Raw genomic sequence first — 23,534 nt, forward strand, 5'->3', positions numbered from 1 at the left:
GGGGCAGTGTAGTTTATATAATAACCCATGCCACATTGGGACTATATTTCTAATTTAATGCTTTGTCCCCGAGATAGAACCTTATCCTGGACTGGAAACACAAATTAGCATTTTATGTACTGCATGTAACACCTTGGATAATGCTCGAAAATGGATTATTGGTAAGGGCAGGTAGATACCTACACTTAGCAACAGGCCACTGACCCCCACTAGGTCATGTCAGTTCTCAATAAATTAATCCCCACTCAACCTTTGATAACTTGGCAACGAGCGACAAGGCTTAACTTAGGAAACAAGTGTGCAAAGTATTTAATATAAAAAAAAAACAGTAAATAAGTAAAACACAATACAAATCCATCACAATTTATAAAAATAGATATTATTGTTACCAGAGCTAGGCTTTTTTAAAGATTAAAAGTAAAAATAAAATAAATTAAAAATAAAAGCAAATAGCACTCAAAGGGTTAAAAAAGGTCACACTGGACAGGGGCAAATTCCAGAATTCAGGTCACCCATGATGTAACACTGTTACACTTACTTTCAGAAGTGGTTCTTGATACAGGAAAGTGGTCCACAACACCAGCCAAGGAATCAGAGGCTCAAATGTGTCTCCCACAATCTATCTTTTCAACTTGAGCCAGAACAGTTGCTCCAAATGTCTCCAAACTTCTGGATTGTCTTCCAGATGTCCTTTATGGGTCATTGAAGTGTCCTCAGTTTGAACCAAGGTACCAGAAGCTCTGAGTTGCTCCTTGGTAGCTGGAACTACAATTCCCAGAATGAACCTGGTCAGAATCCTCAAATGGCCACTGTACGCTAGTCAGCTGGGCTCTTCTTGCAGGGCTTGATGCAGGGGACTCTAGGCAGCTCCTTTGTACTTATAGCTTATAGGGAGTCCAGCCCTGAAGTTGCAGAAGCAAGGCAAAGTCATTTTCTTGTTGAAGCCCAAAGTGTGCAGCTGGTGCAGTCCTTGTGCGTGCAGTGTCCAGGTGCAGGCCAGGGCTCCAGCAGGGCAGTCCTTCTTCTCCAGTATGTTCTTCCTGCTGGAATCTGAGGTGTGGGTGCAGCTCTGACAAATGTATCCTTGCTCCTGGGGTGAAAAGTAGGGGGGGGGGCACCTGTCCAATCAGAGGCAGGCCACTACCCCCTTAGATGACCACTTCCTGGGAAGCGTGGCAAAATCAATCCTTTCGGAGGTCCAAAATTTTGGAGGTTAGATCTGGCTGAGCCCACCCACTGGTATGGCTAAAAACCCTTAACATTCCCCTCTCCTGCCCTTTCATAATATAATCAAGAGGGCACTTGATTGTGTGGGTTTGCAGGAAATAGGAGAAATCCTGAGCTACTCCACATGTCCTTCCCTCTTAAGACCAGTTTGGCTGCTCTCCCCCATCCTATTTCACCATCTGCTGAGGCAGATCTTCTCCCCCAGGCACTTCCTTTGTGTTCAGCCCAGGCCACTTCACACCTCATCAAGGCAGCCTGGCCAGGCTGCCAGAGGCTGGCCAATCACAGAAGGGCAATACAGAGCTGAAACCGGTAACTTTTAGGAAGAGTTCTAAAACTCTTTCTAGGTGAAAGTTATATTAATTCAAACAATGGCAAGTTGTTGCATTTATTATAACAACCAGTTTGAGACCAAGCTTGCCATATGTAGCTCTTTTGGAGGCTTTACTAATTAAAATAAGGTCTTCCTATTTTATCCTATGGCGCCTATTCACCACAATGAGGAAACACATAATTTGGCTATGTTTCCTCACCAGGACTTATAAAACATATTTAATAAGGTCCCTGATTATAGGTACACTGCACCCAACTCTGGGGGCACCTAGGGCACACCTTAGGAGTGACTTATATGTATAAATAAGGCAGTTTAAGACTTTGCAAGTACTTTTAATTCTAAAGTCAAATTTGCACGTAACTTTACTTCAAAAGCAGCCAGCAAGGCAGGCCAGCTTATAAAATGACACTGGGCACCTCAGCAGTGCACATATGGGGGCACCCCCTATGCTGGGGTCCCTAAACCTACATGCCCTACAATACAGTAGAGGTTATAGGTAGATTGACATAGCCAATCATAATTAGTATAATTTGCATACAAATTTTACACAGAGCACAGGCCCTGGGACTGGTTAGCAGTACCAAAGGCACCATCAGCATCTGGAAAACAGCAGCAAAAAAATTAAAAATGGGAGTGAAAAGTTAGGGGGCTTCTGCAATCATCCCAGTTTTCCCACAGAGAAAGAGTACATATTATGGCCCTCATTACAACATTGGCAGTAAGTGCCGCTTACCATCATGCTGACTGCGCCAACATACCGCGACTGCAGTGGTATAGCGCTACGGGTATTATGACCCACACATAGAAATCTGCCACTATACAGACACACACCCAAGTCCTCCAGCCCAAAGGTCAGTGATAAACTGGCAGTAACAAAACCCCCACTGTTAATCTAACAGAAATACGCCCACAGCATCATGACCCACACATCACCGCGGCGGTCATTCAACCGCGGTAAACCATTGGCGGTACACACCGCTGCACTCAAAATACACACACACAAAACAACACCACATTGGACAATTCAAACTACACACACCTGACACACATAGAAACACCACACCCACCCACCCACCACACTATAAAACCCACACCCACACCCACAATACCCCAACCTCTTACAACGAAAATAATATTGCCAACTGAGAGAGAGACAAGCCAGAAGCACCCACTGAATCTGAGCCACAAAACACCATCACTCATACACCATCCATGCACCTCACAACACACAGCCAAACACATCACCCCACACACCCTCACACACACCCCTCACACTACACCCATGGCACCACAACGACACCCCAGATTCACTGAGGAGGAGCTAAGGGTCATGGTGGAGGAAATCATCCGGGTAGAGCCACAGCTATTCGGATCACAGGTGCAGCAAACGTCCATTGCAAGGAAGATGTAGCTATGGCGGAGAGTCCCCTCCAGGCCAGTGGCATTGTGCCATCTTCCGGCTGAGGTGCCCCCCCCATTCCCTGTCCCCCTGAGGTGCCTTTGTGTTTTCGACCTGATGCCCCTGCAGTATTCTCTCTGCATTAAGGCAGGAGTCAAGTGTGGCCTTGACCTATGTATTTTGGGCCAGTGGGCCACAGACATTTTAGAGTGGGCATTGTCCCTCCTTTTGTTTATATTGTATATATTGTACATACTGTTTCCTTCTTGAAGTAAGTATTTTTATAAGACTTTACTATTACACTCATTTTACTCCATTCCTTTTGTCCTTGCATTATTCCTGAGGGTTACGGGGTGTATCTGTAATGTTGTTGCATCTGTTTGTGTGTATGGTGTTGGCGTGAGGGTGTTGCGTTTTGCGTGTGTGTGTCACTCTCTTTTTCCTCAACCCTCCCTTGTGTGCTAAGTGCAGTACTCATGTGGTCGTCTTCGCCAGCGTTCATGTTCCTGGTGTATGAGAAGAAACACCAGCACTGGGAACATATGCATCACAGGCTCCATGGCATCGTGGTTCTTCCTAGAGTGTCGAGAGGTGAGTTGTTTCCCTTCAGAGTATTGTTTCCTCTGTGCTTTTGATGGCGTCGGTACCGCCCCGGAAAAGCAGGCAGATAAGCTTGTTCTGATGCAGTGGGCGGTACATTGTCTTCCACCTGTCTGTTGGCGGTTACCGCCGCGGTGTTTGTTGCTACCACCATGGCGGTCGGTGTGTTAAAGTGACTGTTTGTGTTGGCAGTTTCCGCCGTGGTCATGATTCAGATTTTTTTACCGCCGGCCTGTTGGCGGTGTTACTGTCGCTTTATCACTGACCACCAGGGTTGTAATGAGGGCCTATGTGTAATGCAAAGGCTGATTAACTAAACAGAATAGTCCTTGCCTTTCCAGAATGAAGCAGCTGCTAAAATGTGTGAAGCCATTGCTAAAAAGACGTCTCTCTTTTCATGAGTAAGAGCATGTATAAAATGTGAATAAAACACAAACCATAAAAAATAGGGGTGTCCAATTCAGGTACCAAAGGGACCTCCTGACATGCTCTCCTTTCCAGTGATGAAGTACAGATTCTAAAGACTACTAAAAGAGAATGAAAACAGTAAAAATACCAAAAAGTACTCTAAAATTATCTATAAAAGTGTCCACGTCCACAAGTGGCACATGCAAAAAGAAGGTGGCCAATCAAGGTACATAAAAGTCTGAATTAAAAATCTTCTGAGTCTTGCATAAGGTCATCAAAAACATCAGTCAAAATGGAATCCATGAGGAACCATGCTTCTACAGACTACATAATCACCAAAGACTCATCCAACAGGTCAAAAGAGCACTCATGGTCAAAAGACTCAGCTGCAGCTGAGGGGGCAGCGTTCTGTGCCACACCCGATGAGAGGACTCCTGGAGCTGTACCATCCTTGTCCATGCAAGGTGGCTCATAGAAGGCATCATGGAACAACCACATTATAATAGGACAACTCTGGGAGTGAACTGTCAAATGGAACATCAGCAGATTCATGTGCGTAGAAAACACTTGTTGCTGAACAAGACACAATTCAATTACATTCCCAAAGAGCACCATATGCAACGGAAAACAGGCTGCACAAAACAAAATGATGGTCTAAAGGAAATGGACTAATCCATGTTCAGTTCCTCCAACAGTCGCATCCCAAAGTACTGCCCCATAGAATTATGGCGCAGTTGGGCCGGTGGTAGCTCTATCACTCTTTGTTTTTGAGATGGGGCATCCATTGCAGAGCAAAGATAGCAATAAAAGGATACCACCAATTAATGCCAGTACAAGCGATATGCCTGCAAGAACTCTGGAAAAAGCGAGGATCTGGCTGATAGCTGTTGATATTACTCTAAAAACAGTCTGGAAAGTGTTTACAAACCCAGACTCTATTGAATTAAAAAAGTGTACAAACCCCACCATGTTGGATGCATTAATTATGTGACTCACACGTCACTGAAGTGTCTTGGAAAGTTGGTATTTTAGAGGAATTTCATCTCCAGTGATGACCTTGCCACTTGTAGGTCATAGGTTTCACAAGTAAATGTAAATGCTATGTGGTTTTGAAACATTAGTGGGTTCAGGCTGCTCAGCTTGTCATAGGTAACAATGAAAGTAGCAATGTGAGACCATAAATTTGCTACTTTGATCTCATTTGTGGGTGCAGATAGCACATTTCCACAGCAGGTCACTATTTGAGAAACAGAAATCACATATGGGAGACCTGCTCTCATTCCACAACTTCCCTAATCACTCATACTCAAGTAACTTCATTTGGAAGTAACTGAAACACTGGATGAATCAGCAGTATGGATTATCCTTCACATAGCAGGTTAAGTTAGCCGCTAAGGCATTACATACGCAGTGCAATGCCACCTGTTTACAAATCATTGAATGGCTTATAAAAGCTTCACAGTCGCTACCACTGAAAAAAACGTCCTTTTCTCCATTCATGCACTTGCAATCGAAAGGCAAGTCTGATACCTCATGAATAAAACTCAAACCCAAATGTTTAAAGCTGCCTATTTGAAAATGCATCAAGCATGAAGTGAATTTAAAAGTCAATATTGGCAGAGAAATCACTGATGACGGTGTTTCAGTAACTGTAAAAGGCAACTTTTCTAAATTCTCTCTGTTAAACATGGTGTAACTGGTTTCTTTCTTTGCCATTATCTATTGTTTTCATGTGAGGTTAAGTGGGGCAAATAAATAATTTAAGGTCACATGCATCCATGGCATGTTGTTTGCTTAGAGAACCTGCAAAGTTCAACTCAACTGCATACTGGACCTACGTTGACTGTCCATGTTGTAAAAGTGATACATAGTTTTGTATAATGTCTATTGCAGATGACACAATGTTGTTTAATGTTAATATGTGGGTGGACAAAGTGTTCACTCCATTATCAATAGTGACTAATGCTTTCTTTAAGTTTGCCTGATCTATTTGCCTTAAACAACCAACAGCTTCCATCTGTGAAAGCATCCATATTTTGTAGTATATTGCATATAAGAATCTCTTGGAACCTGGTTTTCTAGGACCTAACAAGAAATCTTCGAAACCTACATCCTCAGAGAGGGGAGAGAGGTGTTCCTTAATAGCTGAGTGTTGCAACCATTACTCACATAATTTGCCCACGCTATATGTGGTGACTGTTCCTGTATGTACTGACTACTCCTGTATACCTGTAAAATAATGAGGGCCCAGCCTCATTGCTTTAAAACCCTGTGTTGGATCAACATACCGTGCATGACAATCATTTGTTTTCCCTGGCCATAGTAACCACCTGTTCAGACCTGAATGTGAATACTTAAATATACCATTCTTAACCATACCTTTGAGCTTCTCTTTTATAATCTTCACAATATTTTGCTAATTTCCCAATGTTGCTACTGTGGAGTACAAGGCAGGTTCATATCTTTGCCTTTTGCTAAACTGAGGTAATTTGTTTGTTGAACAGTTTCATTCCGAAAGATAATTTGCAACAGTATCAAACATGATTTGAATAAGGAGTCTGTGTGTACTTTGCAATCTTTTGTTCCCACTGGTTTTAAACCGATTGTTTTCTTCCAAAATTCATAGCCCTGTATGGTCAATTGGGAAACAAATACATTTAAAAACATCAATTTAGTGTTTAGCAAGCAAAGTTTTTCTTGCTGATCATGCGTATCATTTTTTAGGACTATAGCCAGATATTTTTCTGCCCTTTTGTTGTACATTCCGTACAATAACCGTTGATCTATTCCCTACGTGATAGTAGGTTAGGAACTTTCTGAAAAAAAAATTACCTTACCTATACCTCACCTATACCTCACTCCTTTTTTTTCCTTTGCCTATTTCTATTTGGACTTAGACTCTAATGTTCCTTGGTTAGACCTGGTGCCTTGTCACCCATTGATTCATATTTACACACAGAAGTCTCCATTCACACTCTCTTTGGTACTGCTATTAGGAGACCTTTGCTGATTTGCACAGTAACATGCTTAGGATTGATTCTCGTGGTCACAAAATTTATTAACTTGGTTTTTATTTTATGTGATCACTAACAGGGTTTTTTATTCTTTTTTTATTCACTTACTTTTTGGGACAGCACTTTTGGTGGAACACCTGGCATGACTCCAGTTTGTTGACATATTGTACTTGTATTCACCAGATTGTTCTGTGTCATCCAGTTTGATTTAATATGTTTGGTATGTTCTTTATATACATATACAGTCTTGAAAAAATCACTTGTGTGACAAAATGCGTGCCAGCTGTTGTGTTGGAAATTTGATTAAGTGGGAGAACTTAACACGTTACATAAAATAAAGAAATTGAACTAATCTTGGCTTCTAAATTATCCTTACCACAGAGAGTTTTTACTGGTTATTGGACTTTGTTTTGTGTTCATTTGGTATTCTTTGAACTCAAAAACTATTATATAAGTGTGTTGTTTGTTTGCTTGGGGATGCACAAGTATTTCTTTGTACTTTTATTTGATTTTCAAATTTTACTGTGTTGGGTGGCCTGGAGTTTCAGTATGAGCCTCATATTTTTTGCATTTAATTTTCACATTTTGTAAAGGAAAAATATTACACAGTTCACCACCTTTTCTGCATGTTTGTTACATTTGCAATAGTCCTTTGTTTTACTATGTGGCCAAGTCTGCAAACAGGCCATCTAGCCAGTTGGCAAGTACTAGTTATCAGTGAATGAAAGGACTATTACCTCTGGTATATGTTGATATAATTAAAACATAATTTAGGGCAGGGATGTAATTAGATTAAATTAAAAATGTTAGTTATTGGTTGTATTTCATCTTTTTGTCCGCAAAAGTACATATGTGGGATAATATTGGATGCCATAGGAGTATGTGTGTTGTTGTACAATTTTTATAGCTTAGTTAATTTTCATGTTTGCAGTTGGTGAATTAATGGTAGAGGTTTCTTTGTTGTTACCATGCCTCCTTTGTCTGGCCAGTGTGTGTGTGAGTGTGTTCGCAATAGGCTACCATTTGCCTTTGTTCTCCATGCCATGCACAAGGAGACATTTTATGCCGTCTGTGCCCATAGGTTTGAATATGTTTTTCTTTGTTCTCCATGCATCCTTTCTTCTTGAGCTTTGTTATTTGACCATGTGGCTGGTGGCCTTGTTGGCAGTCAGCCAGTGTGCTTTTGCCATAGGATTGCATGTGTTCTTTGTTCTCCATTCCTCCTTGCTTGCTATTGTTGTTTCACCACATGTCTGGCTGTCATGTTATTCAGTCAGCCACTGTGCTTTTCCCTTAGGCTTGCAGGTGTTCTTTGTACTCTGTGCCTCTTTGCTCACTGTTGTGGTCTGACCTTGGCGCCGGAGGCCATTATGTGTACTCAGCCAGTGTGCTTTTCCCATAGGCTTGCAGTTGTTCTTTGTTCTCCATGCCTTCTTGCTCACTGTTATTGGTTGACAATGTGGATAATGGCCATTTTCTTCAACCAGCCAGTGTATTTTTGCCATAGGCTTGCCTGAGTGTTTTCTTCTCCGTGCCTCATTGCTTGTTGTTGTTGGTTTCATCATGTGGTCAGAGACTGTTTTGTGTACTCAACAAGTGTGCTTTTGAGATAGGCTTGCATGTGTTCTTTGTTCTCCATGCCTTGTTGCACACTGTTGCTGTTTAACCATATGTCCTGAAGCCATTTTGTGTACACAAACCAGTGTGCTTTTGCCATAGGCTTACATGTGTTCTTTGTTCTCCATACCTCTCTGCTCTCTGTTCTTGTTTGACCATGTGTCTGGCAGCCATGTTGTGCAGCCAGCTAGTGTGCTTTTGCTATAGGCTTGCAAGTGTTCTTTGCTCTCCATGCCTCCTTGTTCGCTGTTGTTGTTAGACCATGTTGCTGACCGTCATTTTCTGCAGTCAGTCGGTGTTCTTTTGCTATAGGTGTGCATGTTTTCTGTGTTCTTCATGCCTCCTTGCTTGCTGTTGTTGTTTGACCATGTGGCTGCTGGTCATTTTGTGGAGCCAGCCAGTGTGCTGTTGCCACCAACTTGCATCTGTTCTTTGTTTTCTATGCCTCCCTGCTCTGTGTTGCTGTTTGACCATGTGGCCGGAGGCCATTTTGTGTACTCAACCAGTGTGATTTTGCTACAGGCTTGCATGTGTTCTTTTTTCTCCATGCCTCCTTTCTTACTGTTGTTGTTTGACCATGTGGCAGGAGGCCATTTTGTGTACTCAGCCAGTGTGATTTTGCCATAGGCTTGCATGTGTTCCTTGTTCTCAATGTCTCCTTGTTTGCTATTTATGGTTGACCATGTGGAAGGAGGGCATTTTGTTCATCCAGCCAGTGTATTTTTGCCATAGGCTTGCATGAGTGTTTTGTTCTCCATGCCTAATTGCTTGCTGTTGTTGGTTTTACCACGTGGCCGGAGGCCATTTTGTGTACTCAACAAGTGTGTGTTTGCCATAGGCTTGCATGTATTCTTTGTTCTCCATGCCCCCTTGCTCAATGTTGGTGTTTGACCATGTGGCCTGAGGCCAATTTTGTGTACTCATGCAGTGTTCTTTTGCCTTAGGCTTGCATGTGTTCTTTGCTCTCCATGCCTTGCTACACGCTGCTGCTGTTTGACCATGTGGCTGTAGGCCATTTTGTGCACACAGCTAGTGTGCGTTTGCCATAGGCTTGCATGTGTTCTTTTTTCTCCATACCTCTCTGCTCTCTGTTTTTGTTTGACCGTGTGTCTGGCAGCCATGTTGTGCAGCCAGCTAGTGTGCTTTTGCTATAGGCTTGCAAGTGTTCTTTGCTCTCCATGCCTCCTTGTTCACTGTTGTTGTTTGACCATGTGGCTTACCGTCATTTTGTGCAGTCAGTCGGTGTTTTTTTGCTATAGATGTGCATGTTTTCTGTGTTCTTCTTGTATCCTTGCTTGCTGTTATGAGCATGCTTCCCTGCTCACTGTTGTTGTTTGACCATGTGTCTGGTGACCACTTTGTGCAGCTAGTCAGTTTGCTTTTGCTATATGTTTGTATGTGTTCTTTGTTCTTCATGCCTCCTTGCTTGCTGTTGTTGTTTGACAATGTGGCTGGCAGCCATTTTCAGCCAGCCAGTGTGCTTTTGCAATCAACTTGCATGTGCTCTATGTTTTCCATGTCTCCCTGATTTCTGTTGCAGTTTAACCATGTGGCGGGAGGCTATTTCGTGTAAGCAGCCAGTGTGTTTTTGTCATAGGCTTCATGTGTTCTTTGCTCTTAATGCTCTCAAAGCTCAATTCCTTGTTCGCTGTTGTTTGACCTTGTGGCTGACTGTCATTTTGTGCAGGCAGTAAGTGTGTTTTAGCCATCAACAAGCCTGTGTCTGTCAGTGAGGCAGCCACTGCAATCGTGGCACGAGCAGTGACATTGAATTGGATTTGTCCCTTTCACAAAGTAGTAGCCAATCATTTCAGGGAACAGAGCAAAGTGGGCAGCAGCTGCAGCCAGCAACAGTAGATCTTCCTGAATTTGGAGTATAACATGAGGTTGAGCTTCATACCAAGCAAGAACCTACTCTTTCAGAATCATTGTCTCCCAGATTTCCAGCACAAAAAAGGATGGGTACTACTCTACCATCTTATCCAAGTATCCCTTCTGAGGATCACGATGTGGCCATTGATTGGACCCTCCAGATTCCAAGAGTCTCCAGGAGAGGAAAAGGAAAAAAAAAGTTTCTGAAAGCCTTAGAATTATGGAAACGTATGAGGAGGAGGATGACAAGTCAGTAATTGTCATGGGAGCTGGCACAGAAGAGTACAACATTACCCCTCCTTTTCAACCTGTTCTGAGGTATATGGCATAGGTACCAGCACCACCTCCCATATTTGTAAAGCCCCAGCAGAAACCTGCACCAACCCTACTTCAGTAGAAGAATACACTGCTGAGAGGCAATCAACACACCCTCCTATCTCTAATTCTTCTTTATGCATTGGCCGTTTAAGAAAGTACTCTTTCCCAGGTTTGGACTATTTTACATTTAGCAAACATTGCACTATGCTTTATTTGCCCCACAAGTATTCGTCAAGGTAAACCTTGTTAACACTGTGGTACTGGAGGTCAAACTACCATATGAGAAAACATAATGCAATCCTGTGGGAGGAACACCTTAAAAATTGCTGAATGTGGTACGGGTGAAGGTGAGGAGAATTGGGAAACAGCATCTCCAAATTCAAGCACAGTGGGAGGTCATGACGAAGAGAGTGACATCTTTATGCAAAGTAGTCCCATCCTCAGCAGTGCAGCAGCATTATCTGACACTCTGTGACCTCAAAATGGCACATGACTCAGAGTGAGAGGAAGACACCATGCCATACAGTGATTGTCCCAAAATGTACATTGAGGCTACCACCTCCTACTTCTCAAAGGTCGCCCCCATCAGTGGCATTGAAAAGAAGAAGATTTAGGTAACTATTATGGGCTTTTTTAGGCAGGAGGGACGCTATGACTGCAGCCAACCAACAGCATTTTTGTACAATGTGAAGCTAGCAAAAATGTTAGCACTGGACCTCCTCACTTATTCTTTTGTGGAAGGAGTGGGATTTCTTGAAATTGTGGTAGCCATCTGCCTGAAATGGAAGGTTCCAAGTCGGACCTATTTTGCTAGAGTTGCTGTTCCAGCTCTGCATAGGGATGTGCTGCAATTGGTTGGGCAAGCTTTGCAGCAAAGTGTTGCCCACACCATCTACCTGATGACAGGCATGTGGACCTGTTCTCAGACTACTGATTGCATGTGCACCACTGCACACTGGATCTCTTTTGCAGGGGTAAAGCAAAAGCTATCTACAGGTCTTGGCCATGAAGACATTTTTAAGAGCATTCAGCGGCATGCAACCGTAACCTTGTTGGCCATGGAAATATCACATGCAGCTGCAAACATATTGGACAAATTTAATAGCAAGGGGCATGAATGGCTGTGACAAAGTGGTCTCTGAAATGGATTTGTTGCCGCAGACAATGGCAGTAACATAGTCAAGACTGTGGCAGATGGTGGCTATTACAGGGTCCTGTGTTTGGCACACTGCATCAACCTTGTTGTGCAAGAGTTTCTCAAGAAAGAAGACATACTCAGCAACATACTGACCACCTGCACCTGAATTTGCATTCATTTTAGCCATTCTTTTAAAGCCCGGAAGCAGTTGTGGATTATTCAGCGTGGTAACAGAGTACAGAGTTAAAGCCCTAACACAGGAGGTGCCAACACATTGGAACTCAACCTATTATATGTTGCAAAGTCTGTTTGAGCAGTACAGACATATCAATGAATACGTTTATAGAGGAGGGGATTAAATTGCAAAAGCTATGCCCACGGATGCTGACAAATTGGGCATAGACAAATGCCTGAGACAGGTGCTGCTCCCTTTTGAGGTGTTCATGCTAGACATTAGCAAAAGGGACAGGAGGATGGGTCAAGCTATTCCATTGTTGCATCTGCTACAGGAGCAGCTAAAGAAGGTATCTGAAAGGTTTGCACTCTCTGTTTTCTTTCAATCTAGTTGACAGTGATGGATAACCCTTTGATCATTCCTGCAGTTGAAGTTTGCATAGGTGGAGGTGGCACCTTCTGTCTTCCCTGTTAGTGTTCTAGCCTGCTACTACTACTACCACCCCCTTAAGATGCCACCTCAGGAAAAACCCTGCAGTAAAAAGACCTCCTTACTTCATCTTTTCAGGTAAGAAAAGAAAAATGGATTGAAGTGGGCTTGTTTAGTTAGTAATTAACTCCTACGGAAGAAGATGTGTGTGTGTATCTAGGCTTTATAGGCAAAATAGGCAATGACAATCATTCCTAAGCGGTCAATACATTTGTAGAAGACAATACTGCAAGGGTATAAGTACATGACATACTCTTTCTTTTAGCAGATTTAGAAAACAGGCTATACTAAAAGACAACAGTGGCAACAAAAGTACCAAAATAAACATTGAGGCATAAATTGATTTAAATTAATTATCCTCTTTTTATTTTTAACAAATACAAAACCCCACCCTTTCCTCCCACAACAGGCCTACCCCTCTCCTTAAACAAATAGCCCCATACCCAAAAAGTCCAGGTGAAGTCTAAAATGAAGTCTGGTCCCAACTCCCTCCCCACCTTCTCTACCTACAGCGAGTCCTTCGGACCAAATCAAACATTTTAAAAAAGGGCTCAGAAGAGGGCATTGTCTATACAGGTCTGGAGATGGTCCTGGCTCTGCTCTATACTCCCTAACCGGCTTTCAATGCAGTCAAGCCACTGTAGGACACAAACCTGGAATTGCCTGTTCGAGGAGGATGGGGTGGCAGCAGTGGCAGTCAAGAATCCTAACCACTGCTGATGTAGTGGCCGGGAGGCTGGATGCTGGCGCTGGCATGCTGCTGAGCTGGGTCCTGGTTCCAAGGCAGCTATTTCCCCCTCTTCCAAGACACCAGCCACTGGTATTCGGCATGGATGTTTTCCAGCCTCTGCTACCTCAGACAGGCCACTATTTTCTGCTTGGTTGGTGGTCGTCTAGCAGGAGTAGCTATAATGAGAAAAAGACAAATTGTAAACAATGCTCAGAACAAACACTTTTTCAAAAGTACGTAGTAAGTGGCACAGTAGCACTACATTGCTGGTGCCATATGGACATTAGTATTTGATGTGATTATGATTAGGAGAGTCACAGGGCCAATTTTATTTGTTTTGCCACACATGCCTCACATAAAAAGCACTGACTGTCTAGTAGAAAAGAATTAAGGCAGAATAACACCATAATAAAAAAACAGTGATTCATTTTTTTTATTTAAAGGCTTTTATATTAACTAAACAGACATTTTTAGTGGAAAAATAAAAATGAATTACATCTCATTTATGAGTAAGGCACTACGCACCATGGCATACACATTGTTGTGCCAAATTAATGACGGCATGCAAACCACTGCTTCGAGTACTTTGCTACTGTGGGCAGCTAGGGCAACAGTAGTTGACAATTATTTGTCTTTAATTCAAATGGCCCTGCTCTTACCCAAATGCCTTTTACTTAGCTTCTACCCTTTCTCCAAAGAGGCAGATGAATAAATAAGAGATGTCACACATGTTATGTATAAAATACTTATATATTATTGATCTTATGTGATGTAAGTAGGTGGTGGGGGCAATGACGCACTGCAATACAGGGAAAAGAAGAGGCTATACAGATTGTATTTATCATGTTTGCCACAGAGTATCCCTTATACCAAATTTGAAATCAAATTGCACACTTACTAGTCCCACTTTACTCACTGGCCACACCCACCATCAAAAATTATTTCAACTAGTTCATGCCCTGGGCAGTAAGGAAAGAAGCTTGACTTACTCTAGTGCAGAGTAAGGCAGAGGGATTAGGTGGTTTAGTAGAGCTTTTGCTAGAGAATTGAAGGGTGTCAATGAGCATCAATTCACCATGGACCTCAGCTTTGGCTTATTCAGTGACTTTGTAGATAATAGTCTAAAGGGAAAAATCTGAACAGGCATAAAATAAATCTTTTATGGGAAACCATGAAATGTATTTAGGAAACACTTCACATAGTCATAAAATTGTGGCACATGTCAAGAATAGATTTTTCAATTTGTTTGGTAGGCTGGGATGGAAGAACTTAGGGAAAAATAAAGGAGTGAAGTACTAAGAGTTGACTGAGTGGGCAAAGAGAAAACAGTACACCTTCTGTGTTTGGTTTGCAATGCATTGAAAACTTTGGGGGTTAATACAACTTTGGAGGAGGTGTTAATCCGTCCCAAAAGTGAAGGTAAAGTGACGGATATACCACCAGCCGTATTACGAGTTCATTATATCCTATGGAACTCGTATTACGGCTGGTGGTATATCCGTCACATTTGGGACGGATTAACACCTCCTCCAAAGTTGTAATAACCCCCTTTGTAATTACTGTTTTAACTGAAGCAGGCGCACATCGCACAGCCAACACTGGAGGCCCAAATTGAACCATAGTGCACTTCTTTGGCAATGGGTGGTGAAATGCCATAAACAGGAAGGGGTTGATAAATGGTGATGATGGGTGAGATACATATCTGTCTTTTTGTTTTACAAATACAATGATTTAAGGGATTGGAACACATATTAAAATACCCCACACTTTGAATCCTAGCTTTGATAATCATAAAACATAAGGTAAGTGAATTAGGTGAGCAGCTTTCTCCTCTACAGAAGAGCTCCTTTGTTTATTTATCAAAGCAGTTATTCAATCATCCTTCATTCTGCCCACTATATTATTCACCCATACCCATCAAGATTTAAGCTTTACTTTCTCTCATCCAGTCTTTCACCAACATTCATAATCCATTATCCATACATTCAGTATCCACTATCCACCCTTTCTTTCAATTATTATTTCACCCATCCATCTATTTACCCAATACTCACCCATGCATCCTTTCACCCACCCATGCACCCTTTTCTTTTGCTCATTTGACCCATCCTTTCTTTTAACCTTCTGTTCTTTCCCATTTTGATCAAGCCATACTTTTTAGCGTGCGTTCTGTGTGCTTTGCTGTGTTGCTGATAGAAGAGGCCATAAGTAACCCAATCACCGCTGTAATGCGGAGGGTTCACAATCACAACGAAGCCCTTGTAGCTCATGAATAATAGCAATTGTCAATAAGCAAGCAATGTGACTTACTGCCGCCCGTCCCTGCCACCTCTTCTCCCCCTGCTTAATCTGCAACAGCAGCAAACTTGAGCCGGCTCCCCTGGTAGTCAGTGTGGTCAAAAAACATTATACAATTTTTAGATGCGATGTACACCTCCCTTTAATTTTTTTAATAAAAAAAATGCAAGTGCAATACATCATTACAGTTCAGTTAGCACTGCAGTTTATTCTATCAAAATTGTCACTCTGGGCTTTTTGTTGGTTTGCAGGTAGTCAAACCAAACAAAACCTTTGTGTTATAGCGGGGTAGAGCTGTAGCCTATGATGATGATTACTCAGAATCATTGAAGTGCAATGAAGGGGTAGAATAATAATGATCAATGAAAGGTAGGCATAAAATAATGCCGGGATAACAGGAATTAAAAAAGAATTGGATAGGGGAATGGGAAAAAGGAGACAGTATAAAAAAGTAAATAAAGCAAAAGTAAAAGTAGTATAATAGTGGGCAGAGGTAAAAGTTAGAGAAATAATAATATTATTAGTTAATAGGACTTACTGGGATGAGCAGAACCCTCAGCATTAGCGCTGGTGGTCTACACTTCCTTCCCAGCCCGTCCTGGGCCCACCTCTGTGCTGCCCCTCTTTTTGTCCTTGGGTGCTGATGTAAGAAATAAGGAAATGAAAAAAAGTAGTACATTTTGTCCACAAAACTATTAAAACAGGTACACACCTTCAATTCCTATTCCAAATTTACTTAACTAAAATACATTTGGAACTAATGCATTGTAATGAACAATCTCTGATTCTATTCTCTTTTCTCAACCCTCTTGATGGACCAAACCAGTCTCCCTTTTGTGCATTGCATAGGTGCCTACCAGAACCATACATCACTGTGAAGCTGCTTGGGATTACATGAGCTAGATGAAGAAATTCACAGATAATGCTAACTCACTGATATCACGAATTCACTAGGGTGAACAGAGAACAGAGGAGTATCCATTGTAATGGCTTCTTAAACAATCAGCCAAAGCGAGCACCGACGACTACGATTAGGTAGTGCCGAACATGTGCCTAGCTCAGACTGGATCACATAATAATATTTTTAATGTAAACTAAATGTAATTTGCCTCTGAATTTGAGTAACATGCTATTCAGTAAAAAAAGTAGTACTTTAGAACACAAACACAACACATCATATAATTAATACTCACAGAGCCCTGGAATGTCAATGCCAGCATGTTGAGCAGGTCATGCTCATGGTCAATGATACCTGCCCAGCGGTGCATCACCTACTAGGTGGTGTGCTGGACATGCATAGTGCTTCAGACTTACTGGTGTACCTTAACCCAATGCAGCTGATGCTCCTGCAGATACATAAGGATATGTATTTTCTATGAATGTCAGAGACTAAACTTACACCACGTTCACTGACAACCTATCTCACAGCAGCCTTCGAAAAAACAAAGAGTGAGCAAGAATGTATTGTTTGAAAACAGAGTGCTGGCCTCGGCAAAAAAGGTGAGATAGAGAGAAAATAAAACAAGACTGTAAAAGTGGCTACTGTAAAAATAATAAAGCAAAGTCGAATAAAATATATCTAGGATAAAGAGCACAGCGGCAGGCCTAGTATGTTAAAAATAACGTGCAATAAGCTATAACTAAAGGTTTGAAGCCCAAATATACTTAAAAGCGACTAAGCTCAACCTAGGATATATATGTAAAAGTATCAAAAATGACAAGCTGGAAGGACACATTAGTGTATAAAAGGACAATTTAAAATTGTTAACATGTGGCATAAAAAGGACCAAATTTCAAAAGTCACAGTTATTTTTAGAATTTCCAATCGATTCCGGGACAATGGCGGACAGGACATTTTCCACTTCAGCAGGTGTTAAATTTGGAAAGGCATCGCCGAGAAGGATCAAGGAGGAGTGGTGTTCCATAGCCTGAGACTCAGCCAAGGCAGCATTCCATGGTGTGCCCAATGATGAGTCAAGAGCCACATCCTCCAGGAAGGGCAACTAATAAGTAGCTTCCCATAGCAAACGCACCCTCAACGCGCATGTCTGGTAATGAGCCCTCAGCGAGAACATCAACAGATCAGCATCCAAAGAAAGTAAGCGCTGAGTAGAAAGACAAACTTCCAGTGCATGTTCCAAAGAGCACGAGAGGCACCGAAACACGGGCTGCATAGAATGTAAAACCGGTCTAAATATCAGAGACCAGTCACACTCCAATTGCTCCAGGAGTGCTGCTCCAGAATACTGCATCATGGGTTCACGACACAGCTGCGCTGATGGAAGCTCTATCATTCCGTCTAGTTGTGGTGGGGCAGCCATTGTGCTTAAAAAATAGTAACAGCAAACCACCAACTATTATAGCCAAAGTTATTGGAAATCCCACAAAAATACTGGAGAATATTGAGTGGATGGCTGATGGTCCTAAACCGAATATGGAGGAGAAGGTGTGAACGAAACCAGAACCAACAGCCTTAAAGAAATTTGTGATTCCAGTAGTACTGGATGCATTAAATATCTGTCCCACGAGTTCACCAAAGTGTCTCGGAAAGTTGGTACTTAAAAGGGACTGTATCTCTGCTGACAACCTTGCCACCTAAAGTGCGTAGGTCTCGCGTGCAGATGTAAGAGCCACATGCTTTTGAAACAATAAAGCCTTGAGTCTGTTCAACTTGTCAAAATTAACATTAGAAGTAGCAATATGAGGCCAAATGTCTGCTACCTCTTTTGTTTTAGTAGGAGGAAAAAGTACTTTCCCGCAGCATGTAACAATCTTAGAGACCGAAACAACATAAACTATTCCGGCTCGCATCCCACAACAGTCTCCACCATTGAGGAGAACATAGCTGCCGTTTGAAAGCACCGGGAACGTAGGTCTGATCAAGGGGACTGGAACTCCCTTCAGATAACAAGCCAAGTTCGCTGCAGACACGTTACATGCCCCATGCAAGGACAGCTGTTTACAAACCATTGAATGGCTGACAGAAATCTCGCATTTATTACTGCTAAGAAAGACTTCTTTCATGCCACTGAGACATTTGTACGAGAAGGGTAGCTCCCACACCTCATGGATGTAACTATCTCCCAGTTTTTCGTATCTGCCTACTGGAATGTGTTTTAAACAGGATATAAATTGTAATGTGGAAATAGGCAGATTAATGACCCCGTGTATTAATCACTCAGCAGATGGTATTTCAGCCACAGTAAAAGGAAAATTTTCTAATTTTTCGATGTTTAGTATGGCGTAAGTCACTTCTTTCTTAGCCATTAGTTGCTGTTGTCACGGTAAATTAAAAGAAGAAAATATTTCCCTCATGATGACATATTGCAGGGAACGCAGCCCGCCTTCAGTGTTTGAAGTGTCCAACCCAACTGCATGATAGACCTTTGCTGACTCTGTCCATGATGTAAGGAAGACATATCTGTTTGTATAATGTCTATTGGAGAAGAAATGATGTTATTTACGGATATATATTTAGTCAGACAGGGAATTAATCCCATTATCTACAACAGCTAATGCCTTCTTTAAATTGTCCTGGTCTATTTGCCTTAGCCGGGCAGCTGCTTCTTGTTGTGAAAACTTCCAAATTTCATTATATACTTCATATAAGAATCATTTTCTGTGTTATTTTCTGGGGTTTAACAAGAAGTCCTTTAAGCCAGTGCTATTGGACAGGAGACTGAGGTCTAGTGAGGAAGTCTTTAACCATTGCTGGCTGAGTTTCCCTACACTGTGTGCTGTTACTATACCCTCATGTTCGGACGATATATAGCAAGGGTCTGGCCTACTTTTTCTAAAAAACCCTGAGGAGTTAATAAAACATTTATGACACCCATTTGTATCTATTGGCCACAATAACCACCCACCAGGACGTGTCAGTGAAACATTAAATGTGCCATTCTGGACCCATTCATCGAGCTGATCTTCAGTTGCATTTATATAATTTTGCCATTCATAACATTTTGCAGGGGCAGGTATACTGTGCACGTTCAATTCCTTAATCTTTGCTAAGCCTAAACAACTCGTTTGTTGTACTGTTTCATTTAAAAATATAATTTGAATAGTTATCAGGCATGCCCTAAATAAAGCTTCCTTCCCCTGTATTTGCCAATGTCTAGTTCCCCACACACTCTTCAAGTCAATCGACTTTAGTCAATATTCATAGACTTCCATAGTTAACTGGGAAACAAAGGAATCCAAATATATACATTTTGTATTTGTCAATAGTATGCGTATGTTTTCTGTAGGTGGTAATTTAAAATAATATGACTCAGCATTTTTAACATTGTACCCAGATAAATGTGTAAACTTTTCAGAATACGTTTTAGAACTCCCTTGTGGTGGAGTCGGACAATGTTCCCATTGTGTATAATTAAAAACAGTATTTTGGCTGCTTGCTCTGTGGATGAAATGGTGCCCATATTAATTATAGCAAAACATATCACCATAATTTTCTCTAGATTCATAAACATCTTCGTTTTCAAATACAGTATAATACTGCAATTCAGTCATCACTGAATCAACTGTTTTCACATCCGAATCATCAGAAACAACCCCGGGTGTTATTATATTGTTCATTGAAAGTTTAAACACTTATGGTATTTAAATTACCTCCGTAGGGCCTTATATATCAAATATTACTTTATCCTAAACAATCCCATCTGGAATTGGTATAGCGGAAATGTTCACAAAACACAAGTCTCTGCGGACCTTGTGAGAAGAAAAATGTGGTTTAGGACCTCATCCACCTGTTCAACTGCTGATTTTTCAGGAAGAAAATGACCATGTATTAATAAAAAGAAAGTGATGACAAACCCAATCCAAAGTAGGAAAGCTAGTACAGTCAAAGAAAGCCACAGATAGTTCCATGGAAGAATGAAGTAAGTTACTTTAAGCCAATTTATCAGCTTCTGTGGTTTTGACAGTTCAGGTGTCGAAGAGGCGAATGAGTCTGAAAAGTCATCATTGATGTCGTCAAAGTATCCAGAAGCATTTTGTGCAAAGACTGTAGCCGTGTTTGTTGGTGGAGTTGGTGTTTCACGTGGCGGCACCAAATAAATAGCACCATCCGTCTGTGTCAAAGCTAATTTCCGTATTATTTGATGTCAGAGGAACTAATGCAAAATCATTTTCCACCCTCCCCAAGCCCGTAGAGGTGTCAGTGTTGCTGCTTACAACTTGTAGAGGAACTTCATGACCAGCATTGAGAGGGATTTGGAACTACTGGCTGTTCCTTTTGGTCGGCTGTGCAGGATCGGCCACATGGTGTAGTTTGACATTGTCAATAGAGACAAAACGATTTTCTTTGGCACCAGCCAACGGCGGTAGAATGACTCCCATAGAAATCTGGAGCAGGAGTCAACATCGACTAGAATATATTTGTATGCACTATCAGGTGTTAGGGGACCACAATGGTCCAAGTACACACACTGTAAAGGTGTGTTAGAAATTAGGAGGGGTGTCTGCGGTGGGCGTTTAGTAGTGGAAACTTTGATTTGTTGGCAGATGTCACAACAAAGGACATACTGCTTGGCCTCCTTGTATAGGCCGGGCCACCAAAAACAGGCTTGTAGCAATGATATTGTAGCCGCCACACCAACATGGGCAGATGCTGTCCCCTCATATGCTGCTTTAATCAACTCTGATCTTATATCTTTATTGGGAATTTCTCAAACCCCTACGCCTGGTATTTTAACTTCAGCAGTCAGGCAGCCTCCCATTCGGTAGAGTATTTAGCAGGGAATGCTTTTGTGTAGGGCGTACCATCAGCTGTAGCTTTCACAGCAGCCCATACGTCTGCGTCGCTCCTGAGCTGATTACTGCAGCAACAGTAGCCGTAGCAACTGCTGACTTTGTGGCTTCACCCGCCAGTGTATTCCTAGCCGCGTGTATTCCAGCGCTCTGTTGTCCAAGTGTATGCACAACATGGACATTTGGTAGCGTTTCCTTTAGATATGCTACTTTCCCCCACAGTAATCTGTGTTTAGTGGTGTTGCCTTTAGAATCTCTGATCTCATTCTGGCGCCAATAATGCAGGTATTCATTGAAGGACTGGACACAACAGTACAAATCACAAACAATCAGCGTGTGCTGTGCAGGATCTGTATGTTCCAGAGTCATCACCAGAGCTTTCAGCTCTGCTAGTTGTGCTGTGCAATCCCCTAGGGTTTGCGTAAATGTGTGTAGGGGACAAAATGTATTATCCTCCATGTAGCCACATACGACTGTGCAAGCAGCAGAGTATTGGTGATTTGTGCCAATTGCAGGTTGTGCAGAGCCATCAGTGTACATGACTCTATGATATTGTTCAATAGGCAGTGTGTTTGCTGGAACTGGGTATTCTAGTTCGTATTGCAGAAATTCTTGAGCTTGTAACTTGTGGATCAAAAATGTAATCTACATCAGTGGCTGTCAAAGACGTGGCCCATTGGATCGAACGTGGATGTAATGTTTTTACGTTAGGAAAGCTGGCTTTTGTGACAGCCTCTAGGGCTGGGATGGGAGAAACAACAATAACGTGTTTGCCCTGGGCTAGAGGTCTTTCTTTAATGACAGCCATCTGAACAGCAGTGAGAATTTTCTCAGTAGGAGCAAAGCTTTGTACGGCTGCTGAGTATAAATGTGATTTGTATGCAATCGGGATGGTCTCACCCTCATTAAAGGTTACATAGGTGAAACCGATGGCACCAGCAATTACTCTGATGACCAAATATGTTTTGTTGTCCCTTGTGTGTAGATGTTGTGCTGCAAGCATGTCTGTCTGCTTGAAAGGTCCAGACGTATTAGGTCATAAAAGGGTTTTATGCGTGATGCATAATCTGGAATGTAAGTGCTGCCAAAATGTAGGAAACCCAATAGAGATTTGAGTTTTTTTGTCATATTTGGAGGTTGGAATTGTGCACACTTTTCTAAGAATTGTGGCGCTAGGCTCTTGCCTTCACTCAATAGCTCATATCCCAGAAACAGGACGCTGAGGAAGGCTATTTTTGTTTTTTTGGACTTGAATTTGTAGCCAAATTCAGCAAATCCCACAACAATGCGGGTTACCCATCTTAAATGTTGTAGTAATTTGTCATCCGTAAAATAGATATAATCTACATAGGACAATGCTTCAGGGTCAATGTTGTGCAGAATTGCAGTCACACAAGCTGTCACACGAGCTGTGAACAGTCCTGGACTGTTCTTGTACCCCTGAGGTAAGCAACAGATTTTTTTCTGAGAAACTAGTGCACTGAAACTTGTTCAGTCTCTACTCTCAGGTGCTATATTCTGACAGAAGAAACTATTGGAAATATCCAGTGTTGTTTTGTATTTTTTGTGCACTATGTTGTTCATTAGTGTTGTGCTATGTGAGTTTTGTACAGCATATGTGAGTGTATGACTGTTTAAGTGTATGTAGTCTAAGACTATTCAATATGAATGGTTTGGTTTAGCTACAGGGAAGAGTGGATTGTTCATTGGGGAGACGCAGGGTTCAATTATGCCCTGGCACTCTAGTTGTGTGAGGATTTCTCTCACAGGTGCTTTCGCATCATGTTTTATTGGATACTGAGGTTGAGGTTAATTTTTAATAGGTATTAAATAGTAAGGGGATTCTTTATCCCCTCCTACCTGGCTGCGATATAATGCGGGTGCCTGCCCCAAAGCCCAGTCAATGGCGTAGGATTCAGCGAGTTCCTCCGGAACAAGGGGCGAGAAAGAAGGTTTAATAACCTCTTCCCTATATGGGCAGGTACGGACAAATTCAGATGTCCAAACTTGTTCGGCCAATAAGATATCATATATATTTACATCGCAATCCCAAAAGATTGCATCTATTGTGTGTTCAATGTCTCCTTCTAACTGTAATGTTACTTTATACACCCCATCAGGTGTGGAGACCCGCATGTCCGCAGTTTCTACTTGTAGAAAGTCA

This window comes from Pleurodeles waltl, chromosome 10 (genome assembly GCF_031143425.1).
Source record: "Pleurodeles waltl isolate 20211129_DDA chromosome 10, aPleWal1.hap1.20221129, whole genome shotgun sequence".
In the NCBI taxonomy this organism is placed as follows: Eukaryota; Metazoa; Chordata; class Amphibia; order Caudata; family Salamandridae; genus Pleurodeles; species Pleurodeles waltl.